This window comes from Pteropus medius, unplaced genomic scaffold (assembly GCF_902729225.1).
Source record: "Pteropus medius unplaced genomic scaffold, Ma_sr-lr_union100, whole genome shotgun sequence".
Lineage (NCBI taxonomy): Eukaryota > Metazoa > Chordata > Mammalia > Chiroptera > Pteropodidae > Pteropus > Pteropus medius.
Genome location: NW_024354503.1, coordinates 9086915 through 9110338, shown reverse-complemented (window position 1 = coordinate 9110338; position 23424 = coordinate 9086915). Strand labels below are relative to the sequence as shown.

The window sequence follows — 23424 nt, the reverse complement described above, 5'->3', positions numbered from 1 at the left end:
AGGTAATACAAAAACTAGAGCAAAATTAATTGTACAAATAATACATATGAAAAATAAATTAGTCCATTTTAAGTATGTTGACATTAACTGACATGGCTAAAAATTTCAGCGTATTTCATTGGAGGGAGTAGGCTGTTCCAAAGATGACAATGGGAATATAAGGCCAGATTCTTCTGGAGAGAATAGGAGAATTGTATTGAAATACTAGTTGCAAAAATAACTAATATTAAAAAAAGATGCTAAAACTATATATTCCCCCCCCCCAGTGGTGCTAGTTTAGAAGATAAGGAAAAATGTAGACTATATAATGTATCTTATCCTGCAGTATGTATTATAATACCATATTTCAAGAAATCATAAATGAGATGATATCACAAAAATATGCATTTGTATAAAATATGCATGGAGACTATACACTAGATCTATATCTGCTTATAGACCTGGATCCTGAAGAGAGAAATGATGAAGAGATCAGTATAGAATTGGAGGGTAGTTTCAATGGCAAGCTTTAGGTGTCTCACCGTAAGTCTTCTTGTGTATGACATTTTAAACTTCTCGAAGAAGGACAACAGTGATCTGATGATCAAATTTTTAATATGTGGAGGATGCCTAAACAAGCAGTGTGGTCCTAGGTTATGTGACAAGAATTACTGTTTCTAGTACAAGCGAGGTGAATAGCCCCACTTTGCTTCTGTCTTGACAGTCAAAATGCTGCGATTGTTCAGTGCTGGTACCACAGTTAAAGGGAAACATGTAAACGTAATTGTAACCACACTGTGAAGAGAGATGAATGAGATGTGATGAGGAAACTTCCCGGCTAATAGAAGGTTCTCAATAATCATTGCAATGATGATGATCATTATGATGATGATAATGGCAACAGTGAAGATGGAGGAGAATTCCTTATGCAAACTGATGGTTGATTGCTTCCTGGGAACATCACTGAAAACCAGATGACCTCTGTGACCATTTCACCTCAGAAATTTTAAATATTATAAGAAATGAATAAATTATCATTGCTTAAAATTGAAATTTAGAAATCATGAGTCCCATTCAGATGTTTTCTGTATAAATAATCTGTTAAATTAGCTTTGGTCGCAGGACAAAGTGAACAGCTCTACCTATGTTAGATAAATAAATATCCTGTATTCCATGTTAAAGTAACTGTGATGAAATATAGCAAGCCATTTGATACTTTGGGTATGGTGAATAAGACATTATCTTCTGTTTCCAAGATTGTCTTGTTCACATTTCTAGGGGAATCTAGAGCCTTCTAGGATCCCTAGGATAGCACAGATGAATACATGTAGGCACAAGGTCTCTGTTTAGGCAGCAATCATTCCTTCAGTTTCGTGCGAGGATGCTAAGTAGACAAGGTTCCACTAGAGACCTTTTTGGAATTGACCAGTTATCTTCTTGACTAAAAGTTGACTTCTTTACAGAAATGGGGTCTGAGTCAAGAAATACAGCTGAGAATCATAAATCTCATTAGGCAAACGACACGTCGACCTCCAACTCTTTGCTGGGCTTATGGATGTTTTTGGATAGCCAGCTGGGATGTCTCTATAGCTAGAGAGAAAAGTTGCTTCAGAACTTTATAGTAAACTTTAGATGTATTATTAGAGTTTTAAAAATATAGGTAAATGGGAAACTTATAGTATTTGGTCTCTTTATCATGACATCTGTGATAATAAGTTTTATGTTCTATGAAAAAGTATTTTACGTAGCATTCAATGAAGCTTACTTCTGAAGCAAAGCCCTTGCTGCAATATATGGCAGAGGAAGATGAATGGGAGGGAAGGTAGTAACAGAAGAATTCCCAAGAGGAATAAGATATGAATTGAGGAAGACACAAATTTGAAGACCGATTTTTTCTCAAAGCAATTTTAAAAGGCTCAAAACTGAGTCAAAGTGTCACTTAAAAGGCTCATCGACTCAATCTGTGTGTAGTAGTACAAACTAATTGGACTGAATAACTTTGGAGTCAGAACTTGGCTATGACTAGTGTTCTTCATGAACTCTTTCTTCTTTTCTATTTGAGTTACCCTGTTTTCAACATAAATCCTAAATTATCTTTTGTCCACATAACTTATAGTCAATACGAGGGTGAAAGACACTGTGCAACTACTTTATAATGAAGGGACTTAATTAATTACCGGTAACAATTATTACCACTTGGGAATATATAAACTAGGAAAAGCTGCGACCACATTTATGTGTTTTACTTTCCAATGTTTAAACCTCAAAACAACCAACTACCAAACTAACCCTTCACATCTTGATAACTGCTGGGAGGTAGACAAAGAAAAGCTAGTGATTAGTGACTAATATTTAAGGTAATAGCTAGCATTGTTGGAGTGTCCACTATTTTCTGAGCATATGCTAATATCTTTACAACTATTGTTTTATCTATTCTTTCCAGAACAAAAAAGAGAATTTTTATCATAATCCATTATTCATAAATGTGAAAACAGGTTTAGTGAAATTAAGTGGTGCCCCAAGATTAAGATACAGTCAGGAGAAGACTTGAATCTTGCCTATGAACCTGAAATCCTCTATTTTTCACTCTTACACAGTATTATTAACTTATCCAACAGGCAAACCTGACAACACTCTCAAATGAAGGGATTATAAGATTTTAAAAATCAGTGTGAATTCACATTCAGATAATATTCCTAAAATTAAGTTCACCTAGTTTTCCAAGTCAGTAATTTGGATACAGAGGAGAGTATGGAGCTTTGGATTAACAGATCTTGGAAATCAGCAAAAAACAAACAAACTTGTTCAGCTACCAAACCACAGAGGAGTTTAATGCCGCTGGAGGGAAACCTGGAGTACATAGGAGAATTGGAGTGTTCCCCCCTCTCATTTAATTACCATTTCAGTTCTCTTTCAGTGGTTCCAACTCATCATGATTTTATAGTCCTCCGCTGAATTGTTTATGTATGCTCTACCCATTGGAGTGGGCTTCTAATATTAGACATATATTGTTGAGCCGCTAATTCCATCAGTTTTCTGCTGGTGAGCAAGGCGAGCCTGACATTAGGTGAATAGTCATAGTGGTGGTATGGTTCTAAGGGCCTGAAAATCTAGTCAATGGCTCTCCTTGCTCATAAGATAAATAACTGTTAGCAAAGCACTCAAGAACATACGTGATTTGGTTCAATCCTATCCTAACTCTAACTCTTGTGGCTCCCCTTTACTTTTCTCTAGTTAATCTTTGGACAGTCCTCTCAATATATGTGCTATACTGTTTGATACCTTCATGCTTTTGAATATGGCATTTCCCTATCTAAGAAACACAATTTAACACCATATAGTGAGTGCCTACATGCAACATGGGCTGCTTCAAGACTACTTTTCAGGGAAATATTTCTTAAATGCCAAAAGGCGCAGATAGGTACTCCTTGCTCTGTGCTCATATAGCACCCTGTTAAATGTCTATATTATACAACTTAATTCATTTTTTTGGTAATTCATATTAACTCTTAAACTGGGAAATGACCATTCTTGAGACTGCCCAAGAATATTTCCATGAGCTCAGAAAGCTTCCTCTTGACACTTTCTTGCCACTATTCCTCCCATCCCCACCACATCCAACAGGCAACTGTACTGATGTCAATAACCATAGAACAGTTTTGCTAGATCTTGAAATTTGTACAAATAGAACCATACTGTTTTGTACAAATAGAACCATACTGTTTTGTGTCTGTCTTCTTTCATCGACCACTCTTTTCGAGAGTAATTCAAGATATTGTATGTACTATTGGTAATTTATTCTGTTTTATTTTCAACTGGCATTCCATTGTATGAATATTCATATACCAGTTAACTTTTGCTATATAACAAACCACCCCAAAATTTAGGGTTTGAAACAACAACCATTCATTTTTTGCCCATTGTTCTGTGGGTTGGCAATTTGGGCTGAGTTCAGATGGGCAATTCTTTTGCTAGAGATGGTTGACTTTTCTCATGCATCTGTGGTTGTTGTCAATCATCTAGGCAGCTCTTTTCCTCAGTGTTGGCTGATTGTTAGTTGAGGTGATGAGAACAAATGAACCACATATTTGTGGTCTCACATATTTAATCATCTTTCAGGGCAGTCTGGCTTGTTCACATTGATGTGTCAGGTTCCAAGAGCAAGAATAGTTGGCTGAACTTTTCAAGTTTCTGTTTGTATTATTTTTGCTATCACTCCAGTGTTAGAATGATTGGATGGCCATTACAGCAAAAGTCTGCCATGATGCCATAATTTATTTTTCCATTTATCTGTTGAAGGACATTAAGGTTGCCACCAGGTTTGGGCTACTATGAATAATGCTGCCCTAAACATTTTCTCCAGATCTTTTTGTGAACATGTATATTCATTTCTTTTAAAGAAATACCTACTAGAGAAATTTCTGGGTCAATGCAGGGTGGGATCCTGGCTGGATGGAAGTGGTCTGGACCTCTGAAAATAATTAGCAGAGAGAATAAACCATGGATTCTTCAAGAATATATTGCTATTATCCAAATTTTATTTTTATTTTTAATTTTTTTGCTGTATTTCTACAATGTAATCATCTTACCAACATCTCATTATACTCTAAACTTCAGTAGAGGTTTGTCCTGCATTCTTATATGAGCAGTACTTTGGGGAACTGAAGGAGTCAGGGTGACAATGTACAGGATGAGATGTAAAGAGGCAATTGAGAATTCAGATGAAAGAGTGGAGTTAAGGGTGTTAAGAAAGGCTCCAATAATTCCCCAGTGATACTGCAGAATACATTCATTGTACATGGGATGGGAATTTTGACAATTATTTTAGTCTCAGAGAATGAGTTGATCCCAGTAGATGGAAGGCTTTCACTGGCAAATGAATAATCATAATGCCGAACACTTAGTAGGCATTCAAGGATTAATTGGTTCCTATTTTCAGCTAGTTTCAATCTTTTATCCTAGGCTAATTCATTTAAGTAATTATACTTTAAGATTTCACAATTAAATAGTGACACAGATCAACGTGAAGATCAATGAAATCATAACTATGAATGCAGTTTGAGCTTCTTGGAGAAACACCATATGCTGTAATAATTCTCCTTCCCTCTAAAGAGTCATCAGACTCAGGCTATTCAGCCATCCCCACAAGATGGAAAGCAGTTTTTAAATTCTTTTTTGTCCCCTACATGTAGTGATTTGCTTAAGTGGTTCTCTCGCTTTCTTTTTTTTCTTTTCACAGTGTAGGGTTGAGAACTGTCAGCTAATTTAGAGATTTTTATAGAAACATCTTCTAAAATTGAAGTTTAAAAACATGGAGTTTAAAATTTTCTCTTACTCCAAAATTTTAAAAGTTCTTTAAAAGTATTTACATATTCTTTATTAGTAAATATTGTTCATATATCTGAGCTCTTACTTTTCCTATATTTATGTCAAATTAATTCTATGCAGATATCTGTGTTTATTTTTTTCCTCTTATTATTATAGCATTGAATTTTTTCTCATTGTATACAGTTATCAAAAATTATCAAGGGAAGTACAACATTGATGACCCCATAAAAGAAGCAAGAAGGGAGGAGAAAACAAAAGAATTTGAAAAATTTGTAGTGATAAGGGGAGAAAAAGACAGCTGAGAATGCATCCTATGCAGAGATTAAATTTTTTTTCATTCTTTTAAAAATTGTGATTCTGATGCTATAAGAACCAAGTTGTCATTCTTTTAATTCAGCGTATTAGTATTGATGCTGACTTGTATCTTCCCCTTCCTAATTCCTGGAAAATATGTTCTCCATTTGGTTATATTTTTTTATTACATTTGAAAAGATGCAAAGGAGCATGCTGTTCACAGCCACAGCATCAGAACTCAGAGGGAAAGAAAGACATCTGCTTTTTTCTTGTCTTTATAGATGCTGTCATTTTCAGTTGTTCTCCCAGAAAAGTGAGGCTTCATGACAATCTATCGCCTCACTTTACCTTAATGATTTCAAAACTGTTGAAACCTTATTACTGAATGTCATTGCTGTGCCCATGTGCGTGCATGTGTGTATGCGTGTGCGTGTGCGTGAATGAATGTGGGTTTAAGGGAGCAAGAAATACTGAGTAAGAGATGACATTCTGTTGATTTTCACAATCTTTTATGAAGGTTGACTGAGTTCTAAAATTAGCCCTGATCTCCTTCTGCAGATCAATTTTCTAAAATTAAGACAGTTTAAGAGATGCTTTTTCTAAACATAACTTTCCCCTTCACTGCAAAGTCCTCATCTAGAAGTTGTGACTACACATGATTCTTTCTAAATAAATCCCTTTCTTCTGATTCTCAACTGCTTGCAACTTCACTATCACTGTCACATGCCACATTCAGTCTACACAGCTTCCTGAAAAGCAGGTAGACACTACTGTTCCCCATCTCTGAGAGTATTAGAAATTCAATCTGAGAGTATTAGCGAATAATAATAATAATTAACATTCATCTAGTAGTCGCTCTGTGTCAGGCACATACATAAATTCTTTTACTCCTCACAATCAATTTATGGCATTGGTATAATAATTATACCCTCTTTACAGATGAAGAATTTAGAGCACAGAGAAGTGTAATGACTTATTTGAAGTCACCTGCTAGTTAGTAGTCAATGGATTCAAACCCAGGCTGGCTAGTTCTTAACCACTACATTATGCTGCTAGCCCAAACAGCACTGTGGTTTTTTAGAATATCTACCATATGAACTAAAAATTCTCTCTTGAAGATATTTAGAAAACTAAACATAAATAACACCCAAAAGTAGAACTTTCCTCCTGGGCCATACCATTATTTATTTATTAAAATCTGAATTATGGATAATCAATTCTTTTATATTTAAATCATTAGGCAATTTTGAAAAATCTGATTGCATGATAATATATTTCTTTGATTACATTTTATTTTGCAGAGGTAAACATTTCAGGCTTACATCAATTATTTCTATTTACTAGTGACAATTAATGGAATACCTAAGCCTGTATGCCTACAAGAAAGATGAAATATAGACACCCAGAAGTAGAAAAAAATGAAATTTTAATTTTCCTAAGTGCAAAGTAACTGAGAAAAAAATCACTTGACAAAAATATATGAAGAGTTATCAATATAGAGTGCCTATAATTTGAAGCTAGGTACTCAGCTATTGTTGGAGAAATTAAAACAATAAACTAGTTTTGTTTCTTAGAAAACATAGCATAGTAGAAAGATATAAATATTAAGATGTACAATAATATAGTTTAAGCTATATTAAATTAGAAGTTCAGAAGAATACAATGCTATCATAGAAATAAGATGCATAGTCCCACCTTCAGGAGCTTATAATATTTGGGAGGCAAGGGACACACACACACACACACACACACACACACACACACACAGACACACACACACACACACACACACAACATAATATTTGAATAAGATGGAATAAAGAACTGGATTATGGTGCACTTTTTCACTAACTTTTTGTGATTACGATTCCTTTTCCCACTGTCAGAGGGCGTTCTGAGTGACTGGAGAGCAGATGAAAAAGAGAGCTGAAACAATCCACTTTCTATTCTCAGTTCTTCTAGCCTAGAATTGCTGCTTTTTTCCACACTCAATAAAGTCAGTCCCAAGTATGGTGCGTTTAGTAAAAATTGAGTGTAGGGTACAGTAAACCTGAGAGCTCCGGCATTATTGGAGAAAATCCAATGCTATTCTATTGGGTAGAAATATAAAGTCTATAGTTATGTAAAGACATCTGTGGAGCCTTAATGAACAACCAAGGCAAATGAGGTTTAATCATTTCTCACAGAATGGACTGAGTGTGAACAGAGACCTCTGTATATTGTTTCAGAACAAAAGTTCCCCCAAACCAAACTGCAAATGGACTCAGGAAGAATAGGTTCAATTTTCTTTTGGCCAGAGATAGTAGCCTCAGTCAAAAGGAATGGAGTATTGAAGCCGGCACAAGTGGTCCACTTTCACATTACAGAATCCTCCCAGGCTGGACCACTTCAAATTTCTTTTTTGGTTCCTTGGCCCTGACACTTTGGATACTATTGGTACTTTTGCAGCTTGACCTCGCTAAAAGAACAGAAGTGTTCAAGATAGTAAAGGAAAAAAAAAATCTTTATTTTAATTAAACCAGTATCAAGAGGGTCCTGAAGCTGCCTACTGCAATAATCCTGACTGATACACTTTGGTTCCACGCAGTGTGATCATACCTAAGATTGCAGGTTACTGCTGAAGTTGAATGAAAGATTGAAGTTATGGGCATTTTTTTCACTTCATAGATAATGTTCTCTTTATGTTCATGTGGAAATATGATACATTTTCTGATGAAAGACTGCAAAGTTTTACCTGTATACAACTATATCTTATTTAAAGAGATTTTGGGTGAAAATACAATAAAATTAAACAAACAAGAAATGATGTTATGGTCAAAGTCTCCTAAATAATTTAGAACTTAAATATATTGTTTGGAGATGAAGTCAATTTATAATATAGGTTTTGTTTTGTTTTGTTGTTTTTTTTTAAATCTTAGGTAAAACCCTGAATCCAACTGGTGGAAATAGAAATTCCTTTGAGGAGATTAAAGCCTGGCTTCATCACAAAAGTGCTGCACAGGAAGTTTCAGAATGACTTGGCCCAATTAGTTTTCTGGAAAACTGGCAGATGCAGAACTCACTTCTGAGTTCCATTTTTGCTTGTCTCAAAAATTGTCTGAATACCTGCTCTTTCCTTTACCATTCAATCCACTGAATGCTTAATATTCCAAAATCTTGTAGCTAGAAGAGATGAAGCATTTTTCTTTCATGGTAGTAAAGAATGTGCTTGAATTACTTGATTATCAAATATTGACTGATCCCTTGAATAAGTATAGTAGGAGAACCAAGGATTGAGGGGTCAGAAAATAAAATCTTTCTCTTCTGCTCCCTTTAGAATTGACAAGTTTGTTTTTGAGAATAATCATCAAATTCCTAGACAGTATCTCTCGAGTTCCATACTTGTGTTTCCAACTGCCCACCAGGCTTCTCCTCTTGGATGTCTTAGTAAACCTCGTGAACCTACTATGCCCCAAACTAAACCCTTGCTCTTCTCTCTGAGCGTACCCATAGCCTTTCTCTTTCAGGTTATGACAATGCCATTCTTCCAGATATTAAATCCCAAAGCCCATAGACTTGTTCTAGCCTATTCTGTCACACCATAGAACCAATCTGTCATGAAATACTGTAGAATTTGCCTTCCAAGTGTATTCAGAAATGGACCACTTTTAACCACTGCTGTCTCCTAGGTCTGGGTTTTCATTTCTCTCATCTGGATTGTTGCATACACTCCTAACTCATTTCTCAATTTTCAACTGTTCCCTTCCACAGATAACTTACTTGCAATATAGCAGCCAGAGTGATCATTTAAGAATGTAAGTCAGATCACGTCCCTCCCTTGTTCAAAATCCTCTTGACGCTCCAGTTTACTCAGCATAAAGGCCAGTTATTATAATAGCCCCCAAATGTGACATAATCTGCCTCCACTACCTCTCTAACCTAATCCCTTCTTCTTTTTCCCCTTGCTCACTCTTCTCTAGCCACCTTGAGTTCTCCTGCTATTATTTGAACAGGACAATGGCAGCTTGTAGGAATTGAATAGTCTTTCTATACTTCCAGGTTTTGTCAAAATGTCCCCTTCTCAATGAGGCTTATCTGGACGGCCCTATTTTAAACTGCACTTTCCTTGGCACTCAATACCTCTAACTCTGCTCTATTGTTTTCCATAGTAATTTCATCTGATTCATGAACAAGTCCTTTTTATTCCACTTCTAAAGTTAATTGTGTGGTTAATCTGGGTTACTTTGGCACCAATAATCTGAATAGAAATTGCTAGGTCTGGTCCCTTTGGGGAAACTGAATGTAAATTGGAATTTGATCCTGGTACGCTACTTGAGAAAATCCCTCAACACTTCTTCCACATTCAAATTTATCTCCATCCCTATCCATCTTGAAAGTCTGTGATTCTATTTCTCAGGGTGAGGTCTATATTCTCTGGATCAGAGTTGATACCTTTACTATGATTTAGATGCTGCATCCACCTGCTTCCTTTCTTCATTAACTACCTTTACTTCCACCTCTACCCTTAAATGTTCCTACTCTACTGTTCTTTTCCCCTCAGCAAAAAAACAGTGAAGTATTAAGAAGCTCTCCATCGACACCAGCCTCTCTCTTTCCTCAACCCATTTGCAGCCAGATTTTTTGAAGGATTATTCTACACATCTCTTCGTTATGTCTTTCATTGCACAACCTGGAGCAATCAGGTTTTCACTTTTCTCTTCTATATTAAAACTGTTCTCACTAAGATATCCGATGACTTTCAGGATGCTAAGTCCATGGACAATATTCAGATCTTATTTTACTGAGCATGGCTTCAGTTCCAATACTATTGAAAAACCCACAGCATCTTGAAATTCTCACATCCCTTACCCTTGGTGACAGTAGTATCTTCTGGTTTTTCTCCTATCTATGGATAAATTTCAGTTTTTTTCTTAGTTCTTATTCCTTTAACAGAACATTAAATAATTGTGATTTCAAAGTTGTTTCCTGAGCCCTCTTCATTTCTCACTTCACATACTTCTGTATTTATTTTCGCAACTTGCACTGTGAATAGACTTAGCATCCTAAATACCATTGGATATAATTTTATTTTATTTCATTTTTTATTTTTTTTAACTTTTTAAAAATTAAGTTTATTGGGGTAACATTGTTTAATACAATTATATAATTTTCAGGTGTACATTATAATTTGACATCTGTATATTCTATTGTGTGTTTACCACCCAAAGTCCAGTTTCCTTCAGCTACCATATATTTGATCCCCTTTACCCACTTCACCCTCCCCCTAGCCCCTTATATTTGATCCTCTTTACCCCGTCTACCTCCCCTCTCCTTCCTTACCCCCACTCTCTGGTTTCCACTAGTCTATAGTCATGTGCATTGGATATAATTTTAATAAGAGCAGTGTTACAGAGAGAAGATAGAAGCCTCAATGCTCTGGGTTATGGAATGAAAGTCATATGATGAGTGAGTATAGATTAATCCTTCAAAAACCTGGCTGCAAATGGAAGAAGACTCCTAAATTCACATCTGCTGCCCAAATGTCCCTCCAATACTACAGACTTTAATGTGCAGATGCCCATGGACATCATCACTTGGATGAGCTGGGAGCGTCTCAGATTCACCCTGTTCAGCATTGAGTCTTCTTGTCCTCAACTCTGGCCCTCCTTTCCTGCTCCCTGTCTCAGTGAATAGCAATGTTATTCCATTGTATTAGCCCAAGTCCCAGAGGTTATCACTGACACTTGTGCTCTTGCCTCCAACCTACAAAGTCTCGAGTTTCTACTTACTAAGGATCTATAAACTTGGTTTTCTTTATTCCAAACATATTACCACTGCTCTTGTCTGGGATCCTGCCATTTCTTGCAGTTTACTGTAATAGGTTGCCAATTTATTTTCCACAGAGCTACCAGAGTGATCTTTCTAAAAATGCAATCCTATCATGTCAGTCTTTTTTTTTTTTAATCCTTCACATTCCTTCAGAACAAAATTCAAACTCTTTCACCTGGCATATGTGGTATTTCAAGATTTGCCTCCTGCCTGTCATACCAACTTTATTTCCATTGTACTGTATGTTCTAGCCACACTGAACTACTTGCCATTGTTCGTAAATGCCATTCTCTCTAACAAATCCCCCCGACTTCTAACAGCCTTTGCCCCTTCTATTCCTTCTGCCTGAAAGGGAACTATTGTATTCACCTTGAGAACTCTTCCTGTTTCTTCCTCTTGAAAACTTTCTGTTTCTTCAAAACTTATATTAGATATCACCTCCTCATTCCTTTTTTAGAGTCCTTATTCTGTGAGACAAATCCTTTTTAAAATTGGATTTAAATTTTACTGAGTTCAAAATTAAGCTATGCTCACATAAAAACTAGAAACAGAAATTACTCATAATTCTGCTACTTAATCTCTGTTAACATACTGTTGTCTATCCTATCATTTATATATTTAGTAAAATGTACCTAGAAAATACATATAAAACCACAATTTTGCAACAGTGTTAAATAGCACCATATTATATATTCTGTTTGAAACTTACTCTTTTTCCCTCAGCAAAATATCATAAAAATCTTTCAAATAAACAGAACTCTCAATTTTTTGTAATGGTTATATATATTAAATTATGTCACTCAATCTCTTATTATTTTCAGGTAGCTTCAATTTTTTTCTATTAAAGACATCCTATTAAAACATACATGTTGGTTAAATTACCAAATTATTTGTTCAGAACATATTCAGAATGGGATTGCTGTCATGGGCACTTTAATAAATATTACACCTTTTGCATGATTCCCTTTAATCCTCCTAAACAGTTTCAAACTCTATTTTAAACATAGCCTAAACTAGATAAAACATATCATAACATTTTTGAACTTCTTCAAAAGTACAGGTTCTCTGAAATGCATTACAGGGGAAAAAACTGTCTTAGACAATAATCGTTTTTCTTTCAGTTCTTGATTAAATTAGGAGCCAGGGCTGTTGGACTGGCAAGATGCCCATGGAGTCAGGATTTTCAGAGGAGCCACAGGGGGTTCCAAAAAGTTTTAAAAACAGAAACTTGAAGTAACCAGTGGCTGTTAAAATGGTGACAAGAGCCATTTCTAGATTTCCTATTGTTCTCTTTTCTTCACAATTTAATGGTTCTCCTGAAGAGGTTTTTTTTTTTTTTTTTTTTGGTATTATTTTCATAATAGGGATAATGTAGTATACGCTTGGAAAGAAAGCCTTAATGAGGGTATCAGAGAGGAAACAAGTAAGAATCACCGAGCTAATGCAAGAATACCGATCAGTCCTCTGGAGGTTTAACAGTCTTTTAAGCAGCCTTTGCTGGACTTAAAACAGTCAAATTATAAGAGGTGAGATAATGAGTCACAGAGCAGTTAACAAGAGAAGGCAGACTTTAGGCAGTAAAAATAAAAAGGGGGAAATAAAAACAAAGAAGAAAAAAATTAAAATGTGTAAATTACACAATGACCTTTTGAAATGATGACATGCAGAGGCAGTTAAAATAAAAGATAATGTGATCCTGACAAATGGAAACCAAACCCCTTAATACCTCACTTCAGGAGGTCCAATTCTGTAGGGAAATGGGATGGGATTTTAAGGTGTTTATCAGCACACTGCTCATAGATACACAGCTAGAATTTTGCTAAGAGATTAGTGAAGTTTTATCACTTCCTTTCTCAGGAAGACTAAAATGAGTTTGAGGGTGTGAATGGAGACCAAGAGGCAGCAAACAGAAAATTCCCAAAGGGAAGATGGTCTGGCATGAGAGAAGCTGAGCCCAGCAGAAAGGCTGGAGCTGTGCCTTGGTACAGGTGACACGGACATCACATTGCAAGATTTAGCCAGGCATTCTTACTTTTAAAATGTGATGCTTTCATAGATTTAAAATAACATGTTTAGTTTGTTAATGTTTTCCTCTTCACCTGTTAAACCAAATATGTCCTCTATTTTCTCTAACCGCCTTTGAATGTGACTGCTTTCATTTAAGGGAGCTATTGAAGTGCTGACAGAATCCGTCTCTAGAGAGGGCTGCTACCTGCCTTCGACCACGTTGAAGATAATAAAGAAAAGGAATTAACTCCTGAATTTCCAGAGAGTGCTGTATAAAACTATATACACTACTCCTCTTTCTTCCCCACTCTTCTACCTAAAACAAGAGTATCAGTATAGTGTGTGCTCCGAAGACCTAAAAACAGTTTTCCAAATTATGAATCTTTGGGCTAGATTTAGAATTAAGGGTTTGCTTTTCAAAAGCAAATAGGTCTTGAAGTTGCCAGGTAAACCCATCAATCACTTGTAGTTAATTTAGCAATCTCAAATGTCCCAAATATATTTCAGTTCCTTTATTGTTCAGTGTATCTGAATTATAACAAGAAATAAGTAAAATGATTACCATGAACGACTCTGTCTTTTAGGTCGGTGGCTTGAAAGAGAGAAAACAATCTTCCTCATGGGGAAATGTGGAAAATTCTAAGCCCTTTTATAATTTTTTAAAAGTTAATGTAGTTGATATTTTCATATAACAGCTGAAAAAAATAATTCTCAGTAAATAGACATTTTAAAAAATGATCCTTCCTTCCTTTCTGAATTCTTTATTAAGGAAGAACTATAGAGACTGAGGGACAAAAACACAGTTTTTTGAGTTCTGTTCTGGAGGTTTTTTGTTTGTTTTTTTGTTTTTTTGTTTTTTTAAAGTTAAGCATTTTAAACATTCCCCACCCCCCACCCATTTTTCCTTTGGGGAATGCCACAAAATGGTTTAATCATCTGGCTTTTGTATCTGACTCTTAGGGCAACTATAGCCTTTCTTATCATTATGTCTCACCATGTGTCACTTTCCCAGAGAGCTATAGGATCAGGATAAGAAAAATTGTTTCTTTATGCTATAGATCTAACAAAACCACAGGCCACTCACAGCCCACCACATGAATGCCTAGCATTTAAAATCGACCTGAATTAAATGAGGCAGTTGATTATAAATGTTAGACAACCAATTTAGGAGCTGTGACTTAAAGAAAGAAACAACATATGACTATGGATTGTTTGTTTTGTACGAGAGAAAAAAATGTGATGTTATGAACAGAATAAAATATTTTCTAAAGAGTAAGTGAATTCCAATGACTGTGGTGATCCAAAACATCTTTATAAATGTGATATTATAAAATGGATATTAAAATGACATTTGCTTCAACATTTCTATCTCTGGAAAGAAGCACAACTCAATAAAAGACAAAGCATAAATTTTTATTCATATACAATGTTAGTTATTAAAATACTGCAAATAAGGCAGAGAAAATCAAATAGAAGGTTTTTTTCCCTCTTTACGTAGGAAAATTTTGAAGTATGGATAAGTAGATAATTCCTATATCCAGAAAATGATTGAGGTGTATTTGTTGATTGACATCTGTTTATAGTTACCTCAAAAGTCTTGTATATAAAGGTTCTGATATTGCTTTTTAGCTTAAGAAGCACTGTCAAATCAAGACCATTTGATTTGTTATTTTCCGATAATGAAGGTTAGGAGTCTGGGTTCTCAAATGGCTAAGACAGAAGGCTGCTTCACAGAATGACCAATGAGTGCTGCTGGGATGACAGATTAGGCTGATGTCCTGATGGAGAGGAAAGAACTTAACTGAGATGGCAAAAATTTGAGACTTGAGAAGAACTGGATGGGAAGAAAAGCAATGCAAAATCTTTTACAAGTGGGGTATGTGCATGTGAGATAGTGAGAGAATGTGTATATGTCTGTGGACTGGCAAGGGAAAAAAAAGAAGCATCTTTGAGCACTTGAGATCTTATATACCCTTCCTCCAATATTTAAAAATAAAATAAAGAAATATTCATGTGGAATTCGAATGTGACAAAGTCCTCAATCATGAAAACGAGGACATACATTCCATTGTCTTCTCCCCATGAATATTTCTTTGGAGGATAAGAACTTATGGAATCACAAAGTAAAATCTATTTTATAGAGAAAAGTGGAACAGCATTGTCAAAAAACAGAAAAGTGACAGAAGAAAAAAAAACTAAAGGAGTTCATCACCATCAAACTGATATTACAAGAAATGTTAAAGGGACTTCCTTAAGAAAAAGAGAAAAAAAGATCAAAAGTATAAATAATAAAATGACAACAACTATATTCCTATTAATAATTACTTTAAATGTAAATGGACTAAATACTCCAATCAAAGGATATAGAGTGGTCGAATGAATAAGGGAACAAGACCCATATATGTGGTGCCTACAAGAGACTCACTTCGAATCAAAAGACACACACATACTGAAAGTAAAAGAATTTAAAATGTATTTCATGAAAATGAAAATCAAAAAAAGCTGGTGTAGGAATAGTAGGAATACTTAAATCAGACAAAATAGACTTTAAAACAAAAACTATAACAAGAGTCAAAGGACTCAGCAATTCTACACTTCTGGGTATTTAGATGAAGAAATCCAAAATAATAATTCAACAAGATACATGCATCCTATGCTCATTGCAGCATTATTTACAATAGCCAAGATATGAAAGGAACCTAAGTGTCCATCTATAGACAAATGGATAAAGAAGAGGTGGTACATATATATATTGGAATATTACTCAGCCATAAAAAGAATAAAGTCTTGCAATTTGTGACAACACAGATGGACCTAGAGGGTATTATGTTAAGTGAAGTGAGTCAGAGACAGACAAATATCATATAATTTCACTTATATGTGGAATCTAAAACAAAACAAAACAAAATAAATGAACAAACAAAACAGAAACAAACTCATAGATACAGAGAACATTTTTGATGGTTGTGAGATGAGAGGGGAATTGGGGGGCTGGGTGAAAAAGGTGAAGGGATTAAGAAGTACAAATTGGTAGTTATAAAACAGACATAGGTATGTCAAGTACAACATAAGGAATATAGTTAATAATATCATAATAGCTACGTATGGTGTCAGCTGGGTACTTGACTTATTGCAATGATTACTTTGTAAGTTATATAAATGTCTAATCACTATGTTGTACACCTGTGACTAATACATTGTATGTCAATTGTAAGTGAAAAATAAAAAATATTTAAAAAAAAACATGAAAATGAACTGTATTGCTTCTTTTTCTTTTCTTTCTGCCTCGTTAACACCCGAGGTAACATAAGAAGTTGGCATAAAGTTTGAGCCATGTGAAACACAATGAGTGTTCTATACTTCAAATAAAAATACACCTCAAAGATGATGAAATATTCTCAATTATCTCTGTTTTCAATTCTTTTGCCTGAACTTTTAAAAATTTTAATTTAAAAAAAATTTAAATTAATTTTCAATTATAGTTGACATCCAATATTACAGTAGTTTCAGGTATACAACATAATGATTAGATATTTATATAGCTTGCAAAGCAATCCCCCCAATAAGTCTAGTTGCCCCCAAATTTTTAACCCCTCATTCTGTTAAATCTGTTTAAATGATATTTTGGATTGAGAATACTTAATAAGAAGAACTAATTTTGGAAAAGAATGTCATCTACAGCCTAGGTTTTCCTCATGTTAATATTCCACCATGCCGGCAACTGTGTCAGCAAATATTTAAGCAAGGGCTGCCTGTGTTTTTTCAGTCTCTGCAATATGGGCAATGTGTTCTCTTAAGTACAAAATCACTTGCAGGTGTGGGGGAACCTGAGCACTGAGGATCTGAAAGAATCTTTCATCAGAAACAGATAGTTATGTAGGCACTTAGAAAATACATGATTATGATTTTGTTAGTAAGAGAATGTGTGGGAAGGATAAGTTGCTGAAGATGATTAGGTTTCAGAGGTTGATATGTTCGTGAGTAGAACTGGACACCACACTCCCAGGACTTCTCGTCCTTGTGACCGCTTTTACAAGGAAACTTTAGGTCCTCTTCCTCTCATTTTGGGTAAAAAAGTGAGATTCATCTTGACAACCTTGACAGTCCTAAGAGGTACTTTAAACAAGTGTTTTAGAGAAGGCTCTACAGTCTCCTGCAAGTCCAGAGTCTAAGGTTGCAACTGGCTCTTTATGGAAAGCTGGTACTTTGCTGATAATATAAAATCTGCTAAGAACTCAATATATATATATTTTTAGACCTACAGTACCTGGTCTTCCTAGGTGGTCTCCCATCCAAGTACTAATCAGGCCTAACCCTGCTTAGCTTCCAAGATCAGACGAGATCGGGAGTGTTCAGGATAGCATGGCTGTAGACTAGAGCTCAATTTTATATCTAAAAATTTTAAAAAATAAATGCCCATTATCTTAGTTGTGTCTTATAAAACATTCTGGCAAGGAAAGAAAAAGTTGAGGCAAAGTGCAGAATGCAAAATACACAAAATAGTAAATATCTAAATAGCTTGTAAAATTTTAATTTTTTTTAAGATGAGGAGTAGGATTGAGACAGTTTTTTAAAAACTCAAGATAGAATCAATTTTTTGGTTCTCAGAGTCCCCTAAAAAGGCCAATTTAAGAACCCCCTTTCAGGTCCTATAATGTCTGATCTAGAATTCAATTGGCACAGCGATAGTTAAATCCCACATTTACCACAAGGTTTTGGTAGTGCTATAATTTAATTTAAGAAGATTAAAAGGAACTCTTCAGTTTTTAGAGATCTGGGTGGTGGGTACACAACAGAAGGAACTTCTGCAAAGAAATTCAGTTATCTACTATGGAGACTGGGGAAGACTAGGCATTAATGTGTGTGCATGCTCATATTCTCCACGAGGCCTTCCACACTATTTCAAAGAACGAATTAAGAGAAGTGTGACCTAATCTCAGCTTGAACCACTTTGGCGGGAATAAAGGCTGGAAAGATAATTTAATTGGCGAGACATAAGAGGATCCAGTGTGACTCTATGAAATGGTATCCAAGTCACACAGACGTCTTTCAGGACAGAAGTGCTGTGCAGCAGCTTGATAAAACCAGGCACTAATGTGAGCCAAGAAACAGCAACACACACATTTCCTTCTTGATTGTGGAGTCCTCCCTGTAAATGCAGTGAAATCACTAAGGGAGGCTTTAAATATTGTTGGACAAAATTGGCTGGGGTCTCAGCAAGTTATTCACTGAGACTCTCCACATAGGAAGGGAGCGGAGCAGGTATTTCTAGTGCAACATGCTTTGACTGCATTTTCCTATGTGCAGGTCATTTGAAAAGAACGTTAAATGTTTCAGCAGGATCCAAATATCCAATATTTATAAAAATAATAAGGATTGTAGTTTGTACTTATAGAGCAGCTTCCATCTGAGGAGCTTAGACTTTATTTCATTACTTTTTAAAATCTTATCTGGAGATTGGTTAAGTGGAAACTATACATTTACATTTTATCCCTAGTGGAACTTGATAAATATGCCAACATGTTGCAAGCATTTATGTAAATTAGTGATAAGTTCATTCAACATGCTGAATTTCACTGTAAAGTAATAAAAATCAAAAAAATAATTTTTTTTTTTTGCATTAACACTTAATTGATAGAATTTTCCTTAGTATGCTTTACTCCTTTCAACTTGATTTCTTCCTGCCTGTTCTGACTCCAGGGTAAACTAAATAAAAGAATCCATTTACAGTCAACTTTCAAGTGATAAGAAGCTATCTAGGAAGGCTCAGAGGTATTGACTCAAAGAAGTCTGATAAATACAGAAATAGATGGTTTAGTAGTCAAAGCAAAAACCTAAATACAGGTTTCTTACAGCAAGAAGGAGCAATAAAGCAAGGCAGTTCTCCCTCCCTTCCCGTATTTGAGTAATATATAGACTCCTTCTGAAGCATGGATTCTTAAGCATTTTTATCCCTCAAGACTACTTTGGCAGTATGGTGTAGCTTATAGCCTTTCCTCAGAATAATTTTTTTAAATGCATAAAAATCAAACTCAGAGGCTTAGAGAGAAAATCAATTATATGCAATTACAGTAATCAAATATTTAAAAATCATAATATTTAGTATAGGTGCATCTTTATTAACACAATAAATAATAAGATCTTGCATCAGATTGAGAACTTCTAAAATATCTGCCTGTTTTGTGGCGAATACAGTCACGTGCCGCAAAACAACGTTGTGGTCAACGATGGTCTGCATATATGAATGATGGTCCCATAAAATTATAATATTGAGATAAAAAATTACTGTTGTCTAGTAATGTCATAGCTATTGTAATATCATAGTGCAACGCGTTACTCACTTCTTTGTGATGATGCTGGTGTAAGCAAACCTACTGCCGTCAGTCATGTAAAAGTACCACATATACAATATGTACAACACATAATGCTTAATAATGATAACAAGTGACTGCGTTACTAGTTTATGTATTTACTGTACTATACTTTTTATTGTCATTTCAGAGTGTACTCTTTCTACTTATTAAAATTGTTTGCTGTGAAACAGTATGTTGTGTTATGTAGGCAGTGGCCTCCTATATCTGGTGTTTACTGCATCGTTTTTTCTTGTGCTTAATTTAATCTTCTGTTGTTTTATAAATTTAGAGTAGTCTAAGTGTACAGTGTTTATAGAGTCTACAGTAGTGTACACTAATGTCCTAGGCTTTCACATTCACTCAGCACTCTCTCACTGACTCACCCACAGCACTTCTAGTTCTGTAAGCATCATTCATGGTAAGTGCCCTATGCAGGTGTACCATTTTTTTCTTTATATTGTATTTTTTACTGTTCCTTTAAAATGTTTAGATATATTTAGATACACAAATGCTTACCATTGCACTATAATTGTCTGCAGTATTCAGTACAGTAACATTCTGAACAGGTTTGTAGCATTGGAGCACTAGGCTATACCATAGAACCTAGATGTGTATAGTAAGCTATACTATGTAAGTTTGTGCAAGTGCACTCTATGATGTTCACATAACACTAAAATCACCTAGCAAGGCATTTCTCAGAACAAATCACTGTGGTTAGGTGACACATGACTATATTCATTTTAGAAAGAAATGTTATATTTCAGTTAGAAGTCAGTAAAAGATATATTATTTTCTCAACTGTCTTCAAGAACCCCACATTAAAAACTTGTAAATTAAAAAATTATTTTCCTCAACCTTGAAAGTAAATCCATAGATGTCTAGGGAACCAAAGGCTATAGTTTATGAAAAAAAGAAAGACACTTACATAAAGAATCCAAGGGTGTTAGAATTTGTGAAGGGCGATCATGTGACCAAAGCAAATCACTGATTTGGCCTCCTAAAGATTAGTATATAACAATTTCAACTGAGTTTGGCGTACTGTTATAAAATAGAAAGTGTTCAAACATTCAAGGGAAGCCAAATGTTTTTATAATTTAGATTTTTGTTAAAATATAGATTTTTTAAAAAATGAGTGATACATTTAAATATTAGAATTATTAAGAGGGCTTTGACCATAATACTTTCCTATTACCAACGGAGCCAAAACCAAATTCCTCAGCGAGACAGTGAAGTCCAACCTAGATTTTCCAGTCATATATCTATCTACACTTTTTCCTACCCAAAGGGCATCAACTACACCAGCTTTTGCAAATCACCCTTCTTCAATACTTAATGTTCCGGACAGATTGATTTTTCATTCTTTATCCAATATTTTCCTGACATTGGGGATATGTACAATTTATCCCCTTCATCTATTCTCCAATTCTATTGCACGAGTCCCATCCTTTGAAGCCAAATTGTATCTTTTTGTGGTATAGCTCATATCCCACTTCTCTCAGATATAAAACAACCAAACATCTAACCAACTAAGCCAAAAAAGTACCATATTTATTATTGACCATATTTATCATAATCTTCCTTTGGAATTCACCATATTTATCATAAATTACTTTTAATCATATGCCTTTATGATTGTATTTTTTCTCTATCATGAGCTATGTTATGAGCTGAATTGTGTCCTCCCAAAATTCATATGTTGAAGTACTACCCTAGTACATCAGAATTTGAATGTATTTGGAATTAGGGACCTTATATAGATGATTAAGTTAAACTGAAGGCCTTAGGATGGGCCCTAATCCAATCTGACTAGTGTCATAAGAAAACAAAATTTGGCTACACAAAGAGACACCAGGAATGCAAGTGCACAAAGTTAAGACTTTGTGTGGACATAGCGAGAAGGCAGCCATCTGCAAGCCAAGGAGAGACCTCAGGAGAAACCAAACCTACTGACACTTTGATCTTGAACTTCTAGACTCCAGAACTGTGAGAAAATAAATTTCTGTTGTTTAAGCTACACAGTCTGTAGTATTTTGTTATGGCAGCCTCAATAAACTAATACAAACTATGAACTTTCCAAGTATAAAGACACACACACACATACATACAGAGAGAGAAAGAGAGAGAGAGAGAGAGATGAGTTGAATGACCCTGAAGTTGAGATAAGAAGATGCGTATCTGTACATTTTGCAGACATATACTCTCTTCTCATTTTTGTTTTTCCAGAATTCATGATGCCTTAGTCAAATGGATTTATAATAAAAAATGCTATAGAATTGATTAATGTAAAATTTTAACTCCCTTCAGATTTTTCCCATTTGTATTGCTAATGGATCTTATGTGATTATCATAACAAAGATAGATGTTGCATCATGCTAGTTTGATTAAAGTATATTGCATTTATAAATGAAAATGCTAAAATGAAAAGAGATTATGTTAGAGAATGTCGATTAAAGAAATTGAAGTAAGGGAGTGTTAAAATGTTTAAAAAATTATTCTCATAAGGTAATATGCATGAGAATTAAGGGACTATTTGGCATAAGAGGAAATGAAAGATACAAGGTAAGTGGTATAGAAATATGTAATATTATGCAAAAAACTGTCTGTGAAAGCTGATGAGTAAAAGCCTCTTGATGAGGGCCAGAAAGAGGTTATTAGAAAACAGATTAGTGGCATCTTTCTCATAGTGGCAGAGCACCTTAGACATAATAAGAAGCTAAGAAGAAATTCAGTACGAGGTAATTGAAAGTTGGTTATTATAAGAAATTTTGCTATTGTTATCAGCTTTTCTCATGATTAGACATACATAAAGGGTTAAATTAGAAAAAAAACCTTGTATTGAACAGTACAACTCTTTTATCTTTACTGATAATACAGACGTGAGAGAAAAAACTGAGGGCAAGACACTTCATTGATTGGCAATGTTTCATTCATTCATGCATGCAGTGACTATCTATTGAATACCTACTGTATGTTAAGAACCATCTTAAGTACTTGGATACAACAGTAAAAAAGGCAGAGAAAAAACTTTGGCTCATTCCCAACATATGTTGATAGTCCTCATTTGATTGAGTTTCATACAATCTTGGGAAGTGAATGAAGATTTTGGGGTGGCTGGGGTGGTTTGAACAATTTTTTTCTATTGCCAATGTGGAGAAGTAGCCTCAAACAGCTTTCTAAGATTGTCCTAAGCAGTGGCTCTTAATATGAACTCATTGTTATATAGGGCATATCATTCTTTACCTGATCCAGCTACAGAGAATATGTATTAACACCCAACTCCTAAACAACACCAGTACGATTTAGTGTCAGTCACAGGCAATTAACAGATTTCTATACACTGAGCTCCTGCAGACTTGAGTCCAATTTGGACAATCTTGAAGGCTCATCCTTTTCAATAAAGTAGTAGGAATCTGCCTCAATGAAAGCTGCCTGTTTCTAACAGGAAGGTCTCACTGTTAGCAGAATCAAGTAAGTGTTCCCTGTTCTCTTTTCTTTTTCCTGAGATTATGTAAAATAGCTCAAGTGTCCTTTTTTAGTCCACGCACCTAGTCTAGATTCACTTGCCTTTTTATGAGCTAATGAGGGCTCATAGATGAGATCATGTGTATTTTATCACTTCTCTGCTTGTAAATCTCTTCAGTAAGCATTATTTTAC

At 35.0% G+C, this 23424-nt stretch overlaps 1 protein-coding gene and 1 non-coding gene across 2 annotated transcripts in view; both read right to left on the bottom strand.

The window, feature by feature from the left end:
• Nucleotides 1-23424, bottom strand: part of NKAIN2 (sodium/potassium transporting ATPase interacting 2) — an 828054-nt gene that overhangs the window by 33574 nt on the left and 771056 nt on the right. The gene's annotated exons all lie outside the window — the stretch shown is intronic.
• On the bottom strand, nucleotides 17672-17790 carry LOC120596407 (5S ribosomal RNA). Its single transcript, XR_005651146.1, has one exon. It is a non-coding gene; the product is annotated as a 5S ribosomal RNA (ribosomal RNA).